The 17,362-nt window shown below is 34.7% G+C and overlaps 2 long non-coding RNA genes across 2 annotated transcripts in view; both read right to left on the bottom strand.

Annotated features, from left to right (window-relative positions):
* The window catches only part of LOC135844889 (uncharacterized), a 90,053-nt gene that overhangs the window by 49,340 nt on the left and 23,351 nt on the right, over positions 1 to 17,362 (bottom strand). The gene's annotated exons all lie outside the window — the stretch shown is intronic.
* On the bottom strand, positions 9,912 to 13,793 carry LOC135844890 (uncharacterized). Its single transcript, XR_010558660.1, has 2 exons — positions 13,027 to 13,793; positions 9,912 to 11,821 (listed from the first exon to the last, which is right to left on the bottom strand). It is a non-coding gene; the product is annotated as an uncharacterized LOC135844890 (long non-coding RNA).

Genomic DNA, 17,362 nt, shown 5'->3' on the forward strand with positions numbered 1-17,362 from the left:
TCGACTGTATGTAAGGCTATTTAGCCAAGATTAGGTATAGCTGTAAAAGCACAGGATAAATAACATAATTTTTCATTTTTTTTTTTTGGAAGTGAAAAATTTTGGGAAAGTTTCTGTTCGGTTATAAATGGAAGAGAATGAAATTTTCTATCGATTGGCTCAATTTCAATTCAATTTCGTACAAAAATGGCGCTTTTTTACGTAGATTTTCATTTAGGCATGTCAACTCGCGTAATTTTAATTCAATGTTGAATTTTCCAAGTCGCTCTATCTTATCTATAAAAATCGCAGAACAGTGGAAGTCGAAAGATACGAGTATAAAATTTTTGCAATATTCCCTCGAAAGAGGGCCTTTTCCCGGTTTCGAAATCACCATCACATTTTTGAGATCGAATCGCAAAACCGATTCAGGGGTTCCCAAATTTGTGAAAATTGACCACCTTCGTTGTCATCTGTTTTGGCCAAGAAGTCTTGACCAAAAGGGGATAGGAAGGTGGTCGTGGTCTCAAATTACTCCTATTGAACCACTTTTAATAAGTACATACATCGACCCCCAACCACTCCCGTCTAGCGTCATCTTCAACTTTTCAATCGTTCCCAAAGTTGAATTTTTCAATTCAATTTTTTTCAAGCCTCGTAGTCAAACGAATAAATTGTGGCTAAAATAATTTAGCAATTCAAAGAAAGTTTGAATGAAAAAAATTTGGAATTTCATGAGGATTTTGAAAATGTATCAGTCATCTTTCGAAAAATTCCCCTTCTTAGAGGACCCATATCTCCCTTGCAACAGCTCCTTCGAAGCTGCAATTTGTTTCTCGATGACTTACAACTCGAAATGAAAGTGTCCACTGAATTTGATCACACTCCTCCGTAGCATTTTTTTTCGCGATCCACTAGTGTGCAATTCGACAAAAATGAAAAGAAAGAATAGGTATCAAAAGATCGAACTTTTTGTGATTTTTCAATTGAAGTGATACCTGCTATGAAATTTTGTATGCACTCATTTAGAGAAGTAGGTACATACCTAAAGCTTTTACTCTGAAAACTTTTGCTTTTCTTTTGATTCCTGATTTTATAATTTCCTTACAATTCTCCTCTTAGAATCAATTCAACCAATCTTGAGGCATGAGTCCACAAAGTTGGGCAATCAACTTATGTATTTGCAATTTTTTTTCTGTAGGTAGTCGTTTCAGAGAAAACATCCACATCTTCAGTTATCGAATATGGAACATACCTATACTTATCAGATGCTATAAAACTAAAACAATATAAAAGTAATAGTAATTGTGAATTTGAATTCGACAAGAGAAGCGACCCCCACTCGCACCCTCTGGAGATCAGAGGATTAGGACGAAAATTCTTGCCAATCTCCGCAGTGAACTCATGAAAAACTCTCGAGGGAAATTGGTAGACCTGACTTTATTTTCGTGTTTGACCTATCATTCTCCTCCAAACTCAAAAAAATTTGAATAAGAGCTGACAAAAATGGGAATCTTTGAAAGAATTTTTGGTATCACTGAAGCGGAGAGATGAGGGGTTATCCGAGCATACTTTACCTCAACAATCTGAATTTCACAAGTTTAGGCCATGTGTCGCAATTTATCACTGATTCGTGAAATAAGCTGAGTAGCGCGTGGATACCTATTTACCTTTACATATGTTCCACTACGACCGACTGTTAAACATTTTCCATTTTGTATTTTTCAGTAAAACGTTTAAGCGCAGATAAATCATAAGCATGAACAAATTGGAAAGAAATCAAGCAATTTTTAGGTTTAAAAAAAAATAAATTTAATCACAAAACTGATCATTGTTTAAATATTAATCTACAAAGCTAATTAAGTATAAAGTATATTGTATGTATGTACGAGTAGGGTAAATGTACCGGTTCAAACTGAATTGGTTTTACGTACCTAGTTGAAAAACCAGTGAAATTTTCGTAGGTAGGTATTATATTGAAGAAAGTGGGTTTTGAAAAATCGAAATGCGAAGTAGGTACCTACTTTAAATTGGATACTTTTTGACGCATGTGGGTGTTGATGGTGATTCAATTCGAGCAACATTGATTGGTAGAAAATGTCATATCTACTAAATTTTGCAATTTCCAAGTAAAAACGTCGAAACTCTCCGAAATACTTCGTTTAAACCCTTGTCAATTTATATCAGCACTCATACACGTCAAAAACTAATTTAAAGTTCAAGTGGTCAACATTTGGCATTTTTAAAAGCGTCTGTAAAAATTCTTAGATTTTACAGGTCGGCGTGAGTGTAACATAGGTGGAATTAAGAATAAGGGGAAGGGGGGAGGGTCAACTTGTGACAAGTAAAAAAAAGGCGTTTTTTTGGGGCCATTTTTGAAAAGCGTGGCGTTCAACAGGTACTGATTCAGGACAAAGTACACAGATAGAACTTGAAAGTTGAAGGTCTAAACATGATATGCATTAACGGTGGTTTCACTGTTCAATATTGTTTTAGGGGGGAGCTGGAGGCGATCAAAAAAAGTATAGGTATCATTATTTGGCAGTTTTCAGTTTACCTTATGCTGAAAATCACTAATCAAATCCCTTTCTGACCTTTTCTTGTAGAAGCATAACACATTATTAATAGATACATAGGCACAATTTCATCAGCATACATACATAAGTCATTCCGGTTAAATACATAATTCCTTCATTCCTCATCGGCAAATCTAAACAATTTTACATTACGCTACTTAAATGTTTAAATTACCCATCACTTTCTGGCATCTGGCGGTATGTAATAGTATAGAGGCTCTGGGGGTTCCGTGGTTGCAGTCCCAGTCGCAGTCGTGGTAGACGGTCTGCGTCCACGTGGTGTTTCGCAGGGTGTGTAGACGACTCGGGAATCTTCAAAATTTCCGCTTATATATATACAGGTATCCAGACTACCCAGCTGGATATCTTCTTCGATGGGAAATGGTTTGGAATCCTCATCCTGTTTTTTGAAAAAGGAGACGATGGGAGGACCGGTGAGGTTCATGTTTGCTGCCACCGCTTTGTCAAAAAAATGCTGCTTTTTTGTTTGTAAACCATATATATTTCGCGTGGATATAACATCTGCGCCATATCGAAATTGCATTACGACAATATACGCTTTCATTGAACTATTGTTGTAAACGAGGAGATTTCGATCAGTTCCGTTGACTGCGGTTACACTGGACGCTATCAAAAATACAACAAAAATTCCGAAATTTATTATTTCTTTCAGTAAATTAATCTACGGACTCCGGCGAATAAACGAAAGACAGAAGTTAGGTATAAAAATCGTACGAAAGCCGCGCGAATAAACGAAACACGAGACTGTTGGAGACAAGTATGAGCTTACAACGCGTTAAAATTAACATGGAAATTGGAAATGGTCACAAGTAGCGTATTTTTTAATGGTTTGTACCGAAACAAAAATGATTAAAAATGGAACACTTTTCATAAAAATGGAATTTGCACATATGAGGTGAAATTTCAGTTTTTTGGTAAAAACTAAGAACTACACATTCTAGAAAAAAACTAACGACATTGTAATTATGACGATGATCAACTTCGATGAAACGGTATAACTCAAAATGTTTTCCAAACATTGAAATACATATTTTCAGAATTTATTAATTCAAAGTATCTTATGCTTTGTCATGAAAATCTCCAACAATAACAAACCATCCTCAATAGGTTTTTTCGTCAAATAAAAAATTTTAATCAAAATTTTCAATTTAAGCTCGATACAAACTTTTTTCCATCATCGGTAATACTCACTCGAAAATCAACTTGAGGGAGAACAGAATTCGGAAAAGCGGTTTGCAGAATAGTCAACCCCGGTTCAACTTATTAAAAAAAATTTATCAAACAAACAAGAAATGAAAATTGACTCCTCGGAAAAGCTCAATAGACTTATAGAAAAAATGAAATCGACATAAAAAAAATATTTAGGAACAAAAGTCGATCAATTACGATTTACGAAGTATTATGGTACCTACTTATATCAAGTGAAAGCCAAAAGCCGAAAGCTAAAAGCTGAATTCTAAGAATTTTCGGAAGCTAAAACCCAGCCCTTAGAAAGCTCTACGAATTTGAAAAGCTTGAAGCTGTCTAATAATACAGGAGAATTAGCATTTAAAAAAACATTTCTACCTAGCAACGATTTTTTTGGGGCAAATTGTCGAGGGTGGCCCCCTGAATAATTCCTAAGAGTTACCACCCAGTACCCCTCTTGTTAATTTTTAAATGGGGGGCTGAACCTCCCCGAAATGGGTTTTTCGCAGTTTTCTCCTCAGGGGTTGATTTTACGTCAAAAGCAGTTCAGTACTTTTTTATTCTACGCCAAATTTCCGATCTAGTGACATATCAACTGTCCTTCTACCCCGAAGGGGGGGTGAGGCTAGAACCATTCAAATGAGAGGGGTTTTCTAAAAAACACAAAAAAGCTATCGTCGCATAGGAGGGGTGAAATAGCTTCCGAAAGCGTTCGGGTTGATACTAGCATGGAAGGTGGGTACCATCGAGAAACACCAATGTCATCAAAATAACTTCATTTCAAAAATAGTGAAAATTGAGGGGGGCCGAGGGGCTCTGGAGAGGGCTAGGTGAAGGTAGCAGAAAATCTGAGATCATATTCGTGCTCAGCGGTATCGAATCATATGAAAACGATACCCTACTCATTAATAGTTATTTTTTCCAATATTCTCATTTCACCCCTCACCCCCCTAAAATACATTATTCCAAGTGAAGAGTCCAGGGAAAGAACCAGGTAAGTCACTTTTTCAAACTTCTGAGTTACGGCGTTTTGAAGTATCAGAAGGCTCCAATTTCGTAGCGAATTTGAATTTCATCAAGGTAATGACTTTAAATACATCACACAACATCCCACAAACACAACTTGAGGCATTGTAGGAAAAAAATGAAGAGATGAGCCAGTCACGACTTGAAAAGTCACTGTTTTCGAGAAAAAATCAAGCAAAAAATCGAAAAATCAGTGTTTTGCAACAACTTGAATTCGATGAAAATCGATTATTATGATGACATAATGAAAAATTTTTGTATTCTAAATAGTTGACGATGTTGAAATTTTCTTCCTGTCGCCTCACATTTCGTCTCGGCTCATTTTTCTCTTCTCCTCTTTTTTTTAAAGGCCATTTTAACCACGAAAAATCGATTTTTTTCAAAATGTAAATGGACTACATTTTTCTACTCCTCAGTGTGAATTTAATTCAACCCTAAACTCATTTTTGAAAAAAAGTGACTTACCTGGTTCTTTCCCTGGACTCTTCAAGTATTCACCACGGCGCACCAAAGCAAAAATTTCTAATAAAGTATAAGATGTTTGGGGGCCAAAAATACATCCAAAAAACGTGTTTCTAAAATCGTACCTCGCAATCTTCATTGTTAATAGGCATAAAAAAATGAAAAAAAAAACGCTATTTTGAGGGGTAAATATGAGGGGAGGGGGTTCAAAATTTTAGTGGGGATACCTACCAAGGATATACATAACTTCCAGAAAACTTTTCAAAATCGCTTGAAATGGGGCTGAGAAAAGTGTTATTGAAATTTCAAAAAAGGGGGGTTCCCCAAAAAGGGGAGGTGGCGTGGATCTGAAATTTTTCACGCGGTAGTTTCTCGATGGTACCCACCTTCCATGCTAGTATCAACCCGAACGCTCTCGGAAGCCATTTCACCCCTCCTATACGACGATAGCTTTTTTGTGTTTTTTAGAAAACCCCTCTCATTTGAATGGTTCTAGCCCCACCCCCCTTCGGGGTAGAAGGACAGTTGATATATCACTAGATCGGAAATTTGGGGTAGAATAAAAAAGTACTGAACTGTTTTTGACGTAAAATCAACCCCTGAGGAGAAAACTGCGAAAACCCCATTTCGGGGAGGTTCAGCCCCCCATAAAAAAATTAGCAAGAGGGGTACGGGGTGGTAACTCTTAGGAATTATTCAGGGGGTCACCCTCGACAATTTCCCGCAAAAAAATCTTTGCTAGGTAAAAATGTTTTTTTATTGCGATTTTTCACCTAATTCTCCTGTATTATAAAGCTCAGGTTTTATAATTAATACATAGGTATGTATTTATATTAGAAGGTAAAAGCTAAAGCCAAACGTTTCATCTTTTAGCTTTCCATCCCTGGGAAAATATGATCAAGAACACAAAGCACGGAGTACAGAATCAGTAAACAGGAGGACGAAAAACTTAAACAAAGGATGAACAAAATTAAAATTTAAGGAAGACATGAAATTAAAATTTTTTTTGAATGGATTTTCATATTTTCCTCATTTTCCCCGTACTTGGCATTTTTGACTGAATTTTCCATTTTTTCCCTTTTTCCAACGGTTTTATTTTTCACCACGAAATCTTTCACAATATGAGAATTTCCTAGGATATCCCAACATTGGCCGCGGTGCCGCGGTGTCAATGAAGGAGGACTACAATCGCTATCATCGCGTTGTTCAAACAATATAAATACATATGTACCTAGTACCTACTTACCATTTAAACAATTTGATACTTTTGCAGTCGAATAATTTCCACTCACGACGAAACAGTTATTCTCATCTTCTCCAAGCTTTTTCGTAAACATGATGGTTCCAGGATCCCGTTTATCGATGTGCTTCAAGAGTCGAATCTTGGTATTGTTTGTAAAAAAAGGAAAAGATTCATAACTTTTTTCTGAAAAATGCATGAGTGACGATGTATGCCAGCACAGGTCTTCCCTAAAAGTGATGGCATAGGAAATGAAACACTCAGGATCTTGACTGCATGCATTAAAAACGATTACTCGATTAATTTCATGTTCCGTGAAAAAACCCGCGGAACTAGCAATGACATTCGTATTGACTAAGAATGCAATGATTACATATACTACTACAATTGACATCATGATAACCGCACTAATTACACCAGAATTCTGGATATACGTACACTACTACAGTCAATGCACTGATTACAACCATATTACAACGTCTAACATCACGGCAGTAGCGGCACTCTTTGGCGAATATATTCAAGCAAAGGTTGGTGACTTCTTCACTCGACATTCCAACATAACCAGTTTGGTGAGAGCTTGGCTCGTGTTGATTTATGTACTATACACACGAGTAAGACGTTATGTAGAGGGTCCTTTTTTTAGGTTTAGGTAAAAACACCTGGCGACTTGTTGAAAAGAAAGAATGTGGGCTAGGATAACACAAATCTCCCGCCTCCGTTGAAGTTGTGCGCAGCATCGGATTTACTTAATAGTAAGGGCACCAAATCGCTCTATCGATATCGTATCAAAATCGTAGAACAGTGGAACTCGAAAGATACGAGCATAAAATGTTTGCAATATTCCCTCGAAAGAGGACCTTTTCCCGGTTTCGAAATCACCATCACATTTTTTAGATCGAATCGCGAAACCGATTCAGGAGCTCCTAAATTTGTGAAAATTGACCACCTTCGTTGGTATCTGTTTTGGCCAAGGAGTCGTGACCAAAAGGGGATAGGAAGGTGGTCTTGGTCTCATATTACTCTTATTGAATCACTCTTAATACATAATACATATATCGATCCCCAACCACTCCCGTCCAACGTTATCTTCAACTTTTCAATCGTTCCCAAAGTTGAATTTTTCAATTTAATTTTTTTCAAGCCTCGCAGTCGAACAAATATTGTGGCTTGAATAATTTTGCTATTCAAAAAAGTTTGAATGAAAAAAATTTGGAATTTCGTGAGGATTTTAAAAATGTATCAGTCTTTTTTCGAAAGTTCCCCTTCTTTGAGGACCCATATCTCCCCTGCAAGAGCTCCTTCGGAGCTGCATTTTTTTCTCGGTGGCTTTCAACTCAAAATGAAAGTCTCCACTGAACTTGGTCACACTCCTCTATTACATTTTTTTTTTGCGATCCGCTAGTGTCAAGTGTGCCATCCGACAAAAATGAAAAGAAAGGAAGGTATAAGAATTCGTACTTTTCGATGAATGTGGTTTTTCAATTGAAAGTAAGTAATTTTTTTTTAAATAAAATAAATTATGATAGGAGTAAAAATGTCATTTCTTACTACGAAAACACAACACTAAAAACTAGTTTGTTACTAAAAAAAAAGCTGTTTTCACAGTGATTTTTCAGTTGAAGTGATATCTGCTATCAAATTTTGTATGCAATCTCATTTTGAGAAAAAGGCACATTATGCCAATGATTTTACTCTGAAATTTCAAATTATTGATTTTTTTTAAATTTCTGATTTTATACTTTCCTTACTATTCTCCTCTTAGAATCAATTCAACCAATCTTGAGACACGAGTCCCCAAAGTTCGGCAATTACTCATTTGCAATTTTGTTTGTAGGAAGTCGTTTCAGAAAAAAACATCCATACAGGGCCGGCACTTTTTCAATTTCTCGCCAAGTGCAAACTCTAAATTATTGTAATTTGATGAAAAGTGTAAATAATTGGGGGGGGGGGGAAACAAAAACCACAAAAATCTTGAATTAGCGGGGGGGGGTAAAAAAAGGTGGTGAGATTGCAGCAATCAGCACTGCATTGTCTATACAAACGCAGAGCTGGAAAGAAAACTGAAAATGTTTCAATTAAATTGATTTTTCAAATTGAAGTACGGATTTTTTTTAGCTAAAAAAAACTATTGATCCCTTAATTTTTAGTGAGTTTTTGAAACATCTTAAAATGATTAGGTCTTTGAAGGTTAGAAATATTCAAATACATATTCTGAATCAATAATCAACTGCTTTAAAAAAAAATCAGTTTTTCCCCCTTTGGAATTATTCAATACAAAATATAATTTCAAATTTTCTATCTTCCAAAATGGATAGGTTTTTGAGATGGACCTAATTTTTGCTCAGCTTTTTCAAGTATGAATGAGGCACGTTTCAAAAATATAAAAAATTGCTCAATTAAATAAGATTTCATTCGATAGGTTTTTCCAAGTTTGAGAAAATTTAATCGGCAGGGACATGTAGGGTCAATTTTCAACAAGAATTGAATGATGTTTAAAAGAATACAATGACGAAAACTGGAAATCCGAAAAAAATAGTTTCATCTACCTCTCATCCATCACTTTAAAAGCGCCAAAATGTTTAACATTTATTATTTTTGAGAAAAAAAAATTGTTGAAAACAATACAACAATACAGGGATACCTATTTACGTAACCAAAAAAATATAATTCAATTCATCATATTCAGTCTTGGCCTTTTTTTTTTGAGAAGGGGTTTGTATAAAAACATAAGTATTTTTTTTAACACCAAAGATCTGATTTTCTGAGTAATCTCCCTCTCAGTAAACTTCGTCGCCAATTTTTTGTCAAAATTCAGGATATTTTTTTTACTTTTTCCTTACATGACAGAGTGGTCGCTGCACAATCTATGTACTTGTATGCAACAGAAATAAAAATTCCATTTTTTTTTTTTTTAGGTAGGTATGTAATTTTTAAATTCGAGATTTTGATTTGTTTTAAAATTTGTATACAAAAAATAGGTTTATTTTTTGAAATTTTCGCCAGGTGCGTTGCACCTGGTGAAAATCCTTCCGCCGGCCCTCCATCCATATCTTCAGAATATGGAACATACTCATCAGATGCCATAAAACTAAAACAACTTAAAAGTAATATTAATTGTAGGGAAATTGGGAGGCCAGACTTTATTTTCGTGCTTGACCCATCATTCTCACCGAAGCGGAGAGATGAGGGATTATCCAAGCATACTTTACCTCAACAATCTGAATTTCACAAGTTTAGGCCATGTGTCGCAATTTATCACTTATTCGTGAAATACATGGATATCTACTATTATTTACCTTTACAAAATGTTCCACTACTACCGACTGTTAATCACATTTTCAATTTTGAATTTTTCAGTAAAACGTTAAAGCGCAGATAAATCATAAGCATGAACAAATTGGAAAGAAATCAATCAATTTCTAGGTTAAAAAAATATATTTTAATCACAAAAATGACCAATGTTTAAATATTAGATTACAAAGCTATAATTAAGTAAAAAGGAAAGTATAAATCATATTTTACGAGTAGGGTAAATGTACCAGTTCGAACTGAATTGGTTTTACTACCTAGTTGAAAAATTTAAAAAAATTGCAGTAAAAACAATTTTTAATCCAATTTTTTACTTACAAGGTACTAATAATTATCAAATAGATATTTTAATAAAAATTCAAAACAATTTCATATTGAAGTAGCACGATGTGACTGGATTTGCGCTACTCCCCCTCCCCCTATATGTTCAATTTTATCAAAAAATTAATGCATTTTTCGGAGTTTAAAAAAAATAAATAAAAAATAACAGTACTTACCTAACAACTATTAGGGTGGAGGGGGGGGGGGGTGGAAGCCAACAAAAATTATAAAAAATTCTCAAGTGTGAATAAAACCTACTTTGAGGACTCCTAGTGCCTCTCGTCTTGTTTTTCAAGTAATTTTCCAATTTAAAAAAAAAATGATCGTTCGAGAAAATTTTGGATTTGAACCGGCTCAAAAAGAATTCAAAGATATGTACCTAATGATGCCTTTGTAAGTGCTGAATTTCATTTTCACCTTTTTTTCAGCTTTAGGAAGTTTTTATTGGTAAATACACTGGAGGCTTCAGATCGGTTCAAAACCAACACCAATCATTTTTGGAAATTTTAATTTTGTGAATAAATTCGTCGCTTTTATTATTATGTCGTCGTTCATTTCCTAAAGTCGTCGATGCATTTCATTCAATTTTGTGGTGTTCACTTGATTTTTTTGGCGTGCACTTGAATTTTTGTTGTCGTGCAATGGTTCAAAACTGTTTTCGTCGTTAAAAAAGTGGTTTTGAGACGTTAGCCTCTTTCGTGCAAAATACTTTTTTTTTGTCGTTCAAATCATTTAATCCGACGTGTCGATAAATGGCATCCTTTTTAAAAGCGTCTGTAAAAACAAAGCTTATGAACATTTTTCGTTCAAAATTGCACAGTGCTTATATTTTATAGGTCGGCGTGAGTGTAACATAGGTGGAATTGAAAGTAAGGGGAAGGGGGGGGGGTCAACTTGTGACCAGTAAAAAAAGACAGCTTTTTTGGACCACTTTTGAAAAGCGTGGGGTTGAACAGATACTGATTCAGGACAAAGTACACAAATGGTACTTGAAAGTTGAAGCTCTGAACATGATACATATGTAGGTATTAACGGTGGTTTCACTGTTCAATATTGTTTTAGGGGGGAGCTGGAGGCGGTGAAAAAAAGTATATCATAATTAATTTGGCAGTTTACCTTATGCTGAAAATCATTAATCAAATCCCTTGCATACATATACCTAAGTCATTGCGGTTAAATACATACAATTCCTGCATTCCTCATCCGAAAATCTTAAATGTTCAAATTACCCATCACTTTCTGGCATCTGGCATGGCATTTCGTATGTATACTGGCCTTGGGCCTTCCGTGGTAGTATTCGTGGTTGTAGTCGTAGTCGCAGTCGTAGTAGACGGTCTGCGTCCACGTGGTGTTTCGCAGGGTAAGTAGACGAGTTTGGGATCTTCAAAACTTCCGCTCATATGTATACAGGTATCCAGACTACCCAGCTGGATATCTTCTTCGATGGGAAATGATTTGGAATCCTTTTCTAGTTTTTTGAATAACGAGACGATGGGGGGACCGCTGATATTCATGTTTGCTGCCACCGATTTGTCAAAAAAGTTCTGCGTTTTTGTATCTAAAGGAAATATTAATTGCGTGGATATAACATCTGCGCCATATCGAAATTGCATTTCGACAATATACATCTCATTTCTACTATTGTTTTCAATGACGAGATTTCGATCAGTTCCGTTGACTGCGGGTACACTGGACGCTATCAAAAATACAACAAAAATTCCGAAATTTATTATTTGTTTCACCGTCCGGCGAATAAACGAAAGACAGAAGTTAGGTATAAAAATCGTATGAAAGCCGCGCGAATGAACGAAAGACGAGACTGTTGGAGACAAGTATGAGCTTACAAAGCGTTAAAATTAGGACGGAAATTGGACATGGTCACAAGAAGTGTATTTTTTATTGGTTTGTACCAAAATAAAAATGATTAAAAATGGAACACTTTTCAGAAAAATGGAATTTGCACATATAAGGCAGAATTTCAGTTTGTATTCATTCCTCATTTTAATTTCAAGTTCATGAAAATAATGCATCAAGTTTTTAAAAAAAGAAAATCGATCTCCAGTAAAATTTCACTTTTTCGAGATATTCCGGGTTTGGAATAGCGGAAGAAGAAACAATTTACGATAGTTTGAATGAATATGAAATCTGTTTCGATTTTGTAACCATCGCATCGACTCGGAAGGTATAGTTATTCTACAGATGGATGTCATCACTTTTCAATTTATTCAGGATGTCTACGGAGATTGTAAGAAATTACTATGTACTATTAATTTTTTAGAGCATTACCGTTAAATAACATTGAAGGATCGAATAACCTTTCTACCGGTCTCGTATTCAGTTTCTAAAATGTGCCAAACGACTTTACAGAGTTGGCCTATATTATAACTGTTCTTGTTCACCTTTGTGACTATCATTTTTCAGACTCTCAATTTTCAATCAAGGCCAACTTCAAACTCTTTTAAGACTTTTCAAAAATTTCGAAATTTTTCGAATTTTTGCTTTTTTTTAAAAAAAATTCTCCTCACTAGGTACGACAATGTACATACGAAATTGGTCCACATAAATTTTTTTGTACACCTGGGTGTTTATTGTCTACTATTATTAGGACTTTTCCTTTTTTCTCCTAAGTCAACTTTAAATTTGTATTAAAATGTAAAGAAGACATGAAATTAAAATGTTTTTTGAATGGATTTTCACATTTTCCAAATTTTCCCCGTACTTGGCATTTTTGACTGGATTTTCCATTTTTTTCCTTTTTCCAACGATTCTATGTATTTTTCACCTCGAAATCTTTCACAATAAATGAGATTTTCCCAGGATATCCCAACATTGGCCGCGGTGTAAATGAAGGAGGACTACAATCGCATATCATCGCGTCGTTCAAACAATATAAATACTTACCATTTAAACAATTTGATATTTTTGGAGTCGAACAATTTCCACTCACGACGAAACAGTTATTCTCATCTCGAAGCAGCTTTTTCGTAATCATGACGGTTCCAGGATCCCGTACATCGATGTGTTTCAAGAGTCGAATCTTGCTATTGTTTGTAAAAAAAGGAAAAGGTGAATAACTTTTTTCTGAATGATGCAAGAGTGACGATGTACACCACTGATCATCCCCAAAACTGATGGCATAGGAAATGAAACACTCAAGGTCTTGACTGATTGCATTAAAAACGATTATCGGAGAACTTTCATTTTCCATGGAGATATTCGCGAAACCAGCAATGGCATTCTTACTGGCTAAGAATGCAATGATTACATAATATACTACTAGTAGAACTGACATCATGATAACCGCACTAATTACACCAAAATTCTAGATATACGTACACTACGGTCAAAGCACTGATTACATCGTCTAACATTACGGCAGTAGCGGCACTCTTTGGTGAATAAATTCAAGCTATAGTTGGTGGCTTCTAGACTTGACATTCCAATACAACCGGTTTGATGAGGAGCTTGGTTCGTGTTGATTTACTATCCATATGAGTAAGACATTGAGCGTATAGGGTCGTTTTTTTTCAGGTTTAGGTAAATACACCTGGCGAATTGAAAAGAAAAAACTATGTGTCTCCCGTCCCCGTTGCGGAGGGATGTAGGTAGGTACTCCTACTCCTGCTCTGATTAGAGTTACACAGTTTAGCACTAGTATCGACTCGCGTTTACGAACACGCGAGTGAAGTTACGCATGGCATCGGATTTATGTACTTAATATTTGTAGTAAGGGTACCAAGTCGCTCTATCGTATCAAAATCGCAGAACAGTGGAACTCGAAAGAGGACCTTTTCCCGGTTTCGGAATCACCATCACATTTTTTAAATCGAATCGCGAAACCGATTCAGGAGTTCCTTTGAGACAATTGACCACCTTCGTTGTCATCTGTTTTGGCCAAGGATTCTTGACCAAAAGGGGATAGGAAGGTGGTTGTGGTCTCAAATTACTCTTATTGAACCACTTCTAATACAATATCGACCCTCAACCACTCCCGTCCAACGTTATCTTCAACTTTTCAATCGTTCCCAAAGTTGAATTTTTCAATTTAATTTTTTTCAAGTCTCGCAGTCAAACGAAAAATAATTTTGCAATTCAAAAAAAGTTTGAAAGAAAAAAATTTCTTTCGAAAATTCCCCTTCTTTGAAGACCCATATCTCCCCTGCAAGAGCTCCTATGAAGCTGCAATTTTTTCTCGGTGACTTTCAACTCAAAATGAAAGTCTCCACTGAATTTGGTCACACTACTCCGATAATTTTTTTTTCGCGATCAACTAGTGTCAAGTGTGCAATTTGACAAAAATGAAAAGAAAGAATAGGTAATAAAAAATTGTACTTTTTGCTGAATGTGGTTTTTTAATTGAAAGTAAGTAAATTCATTTTTTTTAAAATAAAATAAATTACGATAGAAGTAAAAATGCCATTTCTTGCTAAGAAAACTCAACACTAAAAACTGGTTTGTTTCTAAAAAAAAAAAAAAAAAAAAAAAAATTGAAAATGTGTTTTCATGGTGATTTTTAAATTTTGAAGTGATATCCGCTATCAAATTTTGTATGCATTCATTCTGAGAAGTAGGTACATACCTATCTAAAGCTTTTACTCTGAAATTTCAAACTGTTGCTTCTCTTTTAATTCCTGATTTTATATTTTCCTTTCAATTCTCCTCTTAGAATCAATTCAACAAATCTTTTGATGAACTAATTTGCAATTTTGTTTGTACACAGGTAGTCGTTTTAGAGAAAACATCCATATCTTCAGTTTTCGAATATGGAACTCACCTATCAGATGCTATAAAACTAAAACAACTGAAAAGTAATAGTAATTGTAAATTTGAATTCGACGAAAGAAGCGATCCCTACTCGCACTTTCTGGAGATCAGATGATTAGGACGAAAATTCTCGTCAATAATTATCAAAGTGAACTCGTGAAAAAATCTTGAACTAAATTGGAAGGCCCGACTTTATTTTCATGCGTGAATGAATGACGGTGTTAATAGAATTGCATACCTAGTTTGCCGTAAATATGTACGGTGAATTATTCATGTCAAACCGAGTGTGAAATTCTTTTAAATATCAATAGATGTGTTCTTTTTCACGGATTTTGCAAAATCTGATTCTGGATTCTGTGAAATCTGTGTTCTTTTTTCAAATCCAGAATCGGATTTTACAAAACTGTTTGTTCTTTTTACCAGATTATGAACGGATTAATTATGGATTTTTCGAAAAGTAAAATCCACTAGATGGGCAGCTTTTGGGAATGGATTTTGGATTTTCAAGTTGGTTGATGATGACTTGTAATCAAATTTGGAGTAGATATCAGCTCATAGATGATTTTAGAGTTGAAAAATTACGTTTATCTGCATTAAACTGATCTAAAAGGAGTAGATCAGTTGTTCTCAAAGAATTATTCCTTGAAAACAGCTGATTTACTACCCTCTTTTTTTTTTTACATCTGTGAGACTATCATTTTGGCGCTTATTTTAGTGAGGTGTTGTTTCAGTTCTGTTCATCTTCTGTCAATTGAAAATATATCGTGCGTAATTTGTAGTATAATTAATTATCGTTTTTCTATTTGAACGTTGAAAAAATGGAGCAAGTCGTGGTCACTGTTGGTGTCAACAGTGAAGAAAGTTCCTCTATAAGTTATTTGTACGTAATATTGAATAATACAGTCACTTCGTTATCCATGACTTGAATCAAATGTTTTAAATTTACATAGGCGAGAAAACCCAAATTTGTTTGGAATGATGATACTGTTGCTCTTTTCCTCACACTGTTGATCTCTAAAGAGGAGAAATTTGGAAAAACTAAATCTAATAACAAAATTTTGGAAATGATTGCACCGAAAATGGCAGATTTGAACTATGACGTTACTCCCAGTCAGCTAAAAAATAAGCAAGGGGCATTGAGGAGCGAATATGTGAAAATAAATTCGCATAACGAAGGATCAGGAAACTGCAGATCTGTCAGTACTGTCAGTAAGAAACGCCGTAATTTCATTCATCTATCCATCAACTCTTTGCTCATCACTGCTATTGTTTAGATCTGCGGAAGAGGATGCTGATAATCCGGAGGCGATAGTTTCAATTGAATACGTAGAAACAGTATTTAAGAACACTCGAGGAAAACACAAAATACCAAAACGCGCAGGTGGAACAGAAGTGGCCTTAAAAGAATTAAATTCTGAACTAGTCAGTTGTAGCAAAGAAGATGTACAACAACGAGCTGAAGTGCTCACCGTGATTATAAAAGCTGAGGATAATGCGGAAAAATACAGAAAAGAATTGCTAAAGCAAAAAAAAAAGTCTAATTCTATAAAACTCAGGAAGCTGGCATTATTGAGAGAGTTCATCCAAAAGTGATTTGATTTTTAGCTCTATTTTCAGTAAATTGTACCAATTTATTTTCAAATGTGATCAATTTTATTCTAGTGAATGACTGAATGAGTCTTAGTTTTAGTAGTGTGATTAGTTTTACCTATTGAGTAATGATTGAATTTTCTCAATTTCCAAGAAGTGATATTTGTTTTCATTAATTGAATTTTTTACCTATTGATTGATTGAATGTTCTCATGGTCTCAATTTCTAAGAAGTGATATTATTTTGTTTTCATTAATTAAGTTTTAACTTATTTAGGATAGCCTTTAAGCTTTAATTCATTTTCGTCTGTTTTCTGTTGTGTGATTCTGTGTATCTTTAATTACTTGATACTCACAAATGAAAATTGTTTGAGAAGAAATTAATAATTTATTGATAATTTTTTACCTATTGATTGAATTTTCTCAATTTCTAAGAAGTGATATTTCGTTTTTATTAACTAAATTTTAACTTACTGAGGATAGGCTTTTAGCTTTAATTTATTTTCGTCTGTTTAACTCCGCCTCTTGCTCCCACACAAATTACCGGAGAACACCATTATACAAAACAAACCATCAGCTATTCACTGATTGCAAGATAGTTTTTGCATTTGCTTTCATCATACTTATTGGTTGGTTGCATTGGTTGCTAAATTCACTTTTAGATATCAACTTGAAGCATAATAATTTCTCATTTCTTAATCACTCTCATAATTTATTAAGTAGAATGTACCTAGACCTACTATGTACTTTTATTAAAATGAAATCGAAAAAATTTCTCGTAAATTAGAACATTCAACTGAACAACTTTCGATAGAATAATCGATGTAATTTCACCTCAGACATGTAACATCAATATTGATGAAAAAACAACTGCCAATCCCGGT

The sequence above is a fragment of the Planococcus citri genome, chromosome 4 (assembly GCF_950023065.1).
Source record: "Planococcus citri chromosome 4, ihPlaCitr1.1, whole genome shotgun sequence".
NCBI lineage: Eukaryota > Metazoa > Arthropoda > Insecta > Hemiptera > Pseudococcidae > Planococcus > Planococcus citri.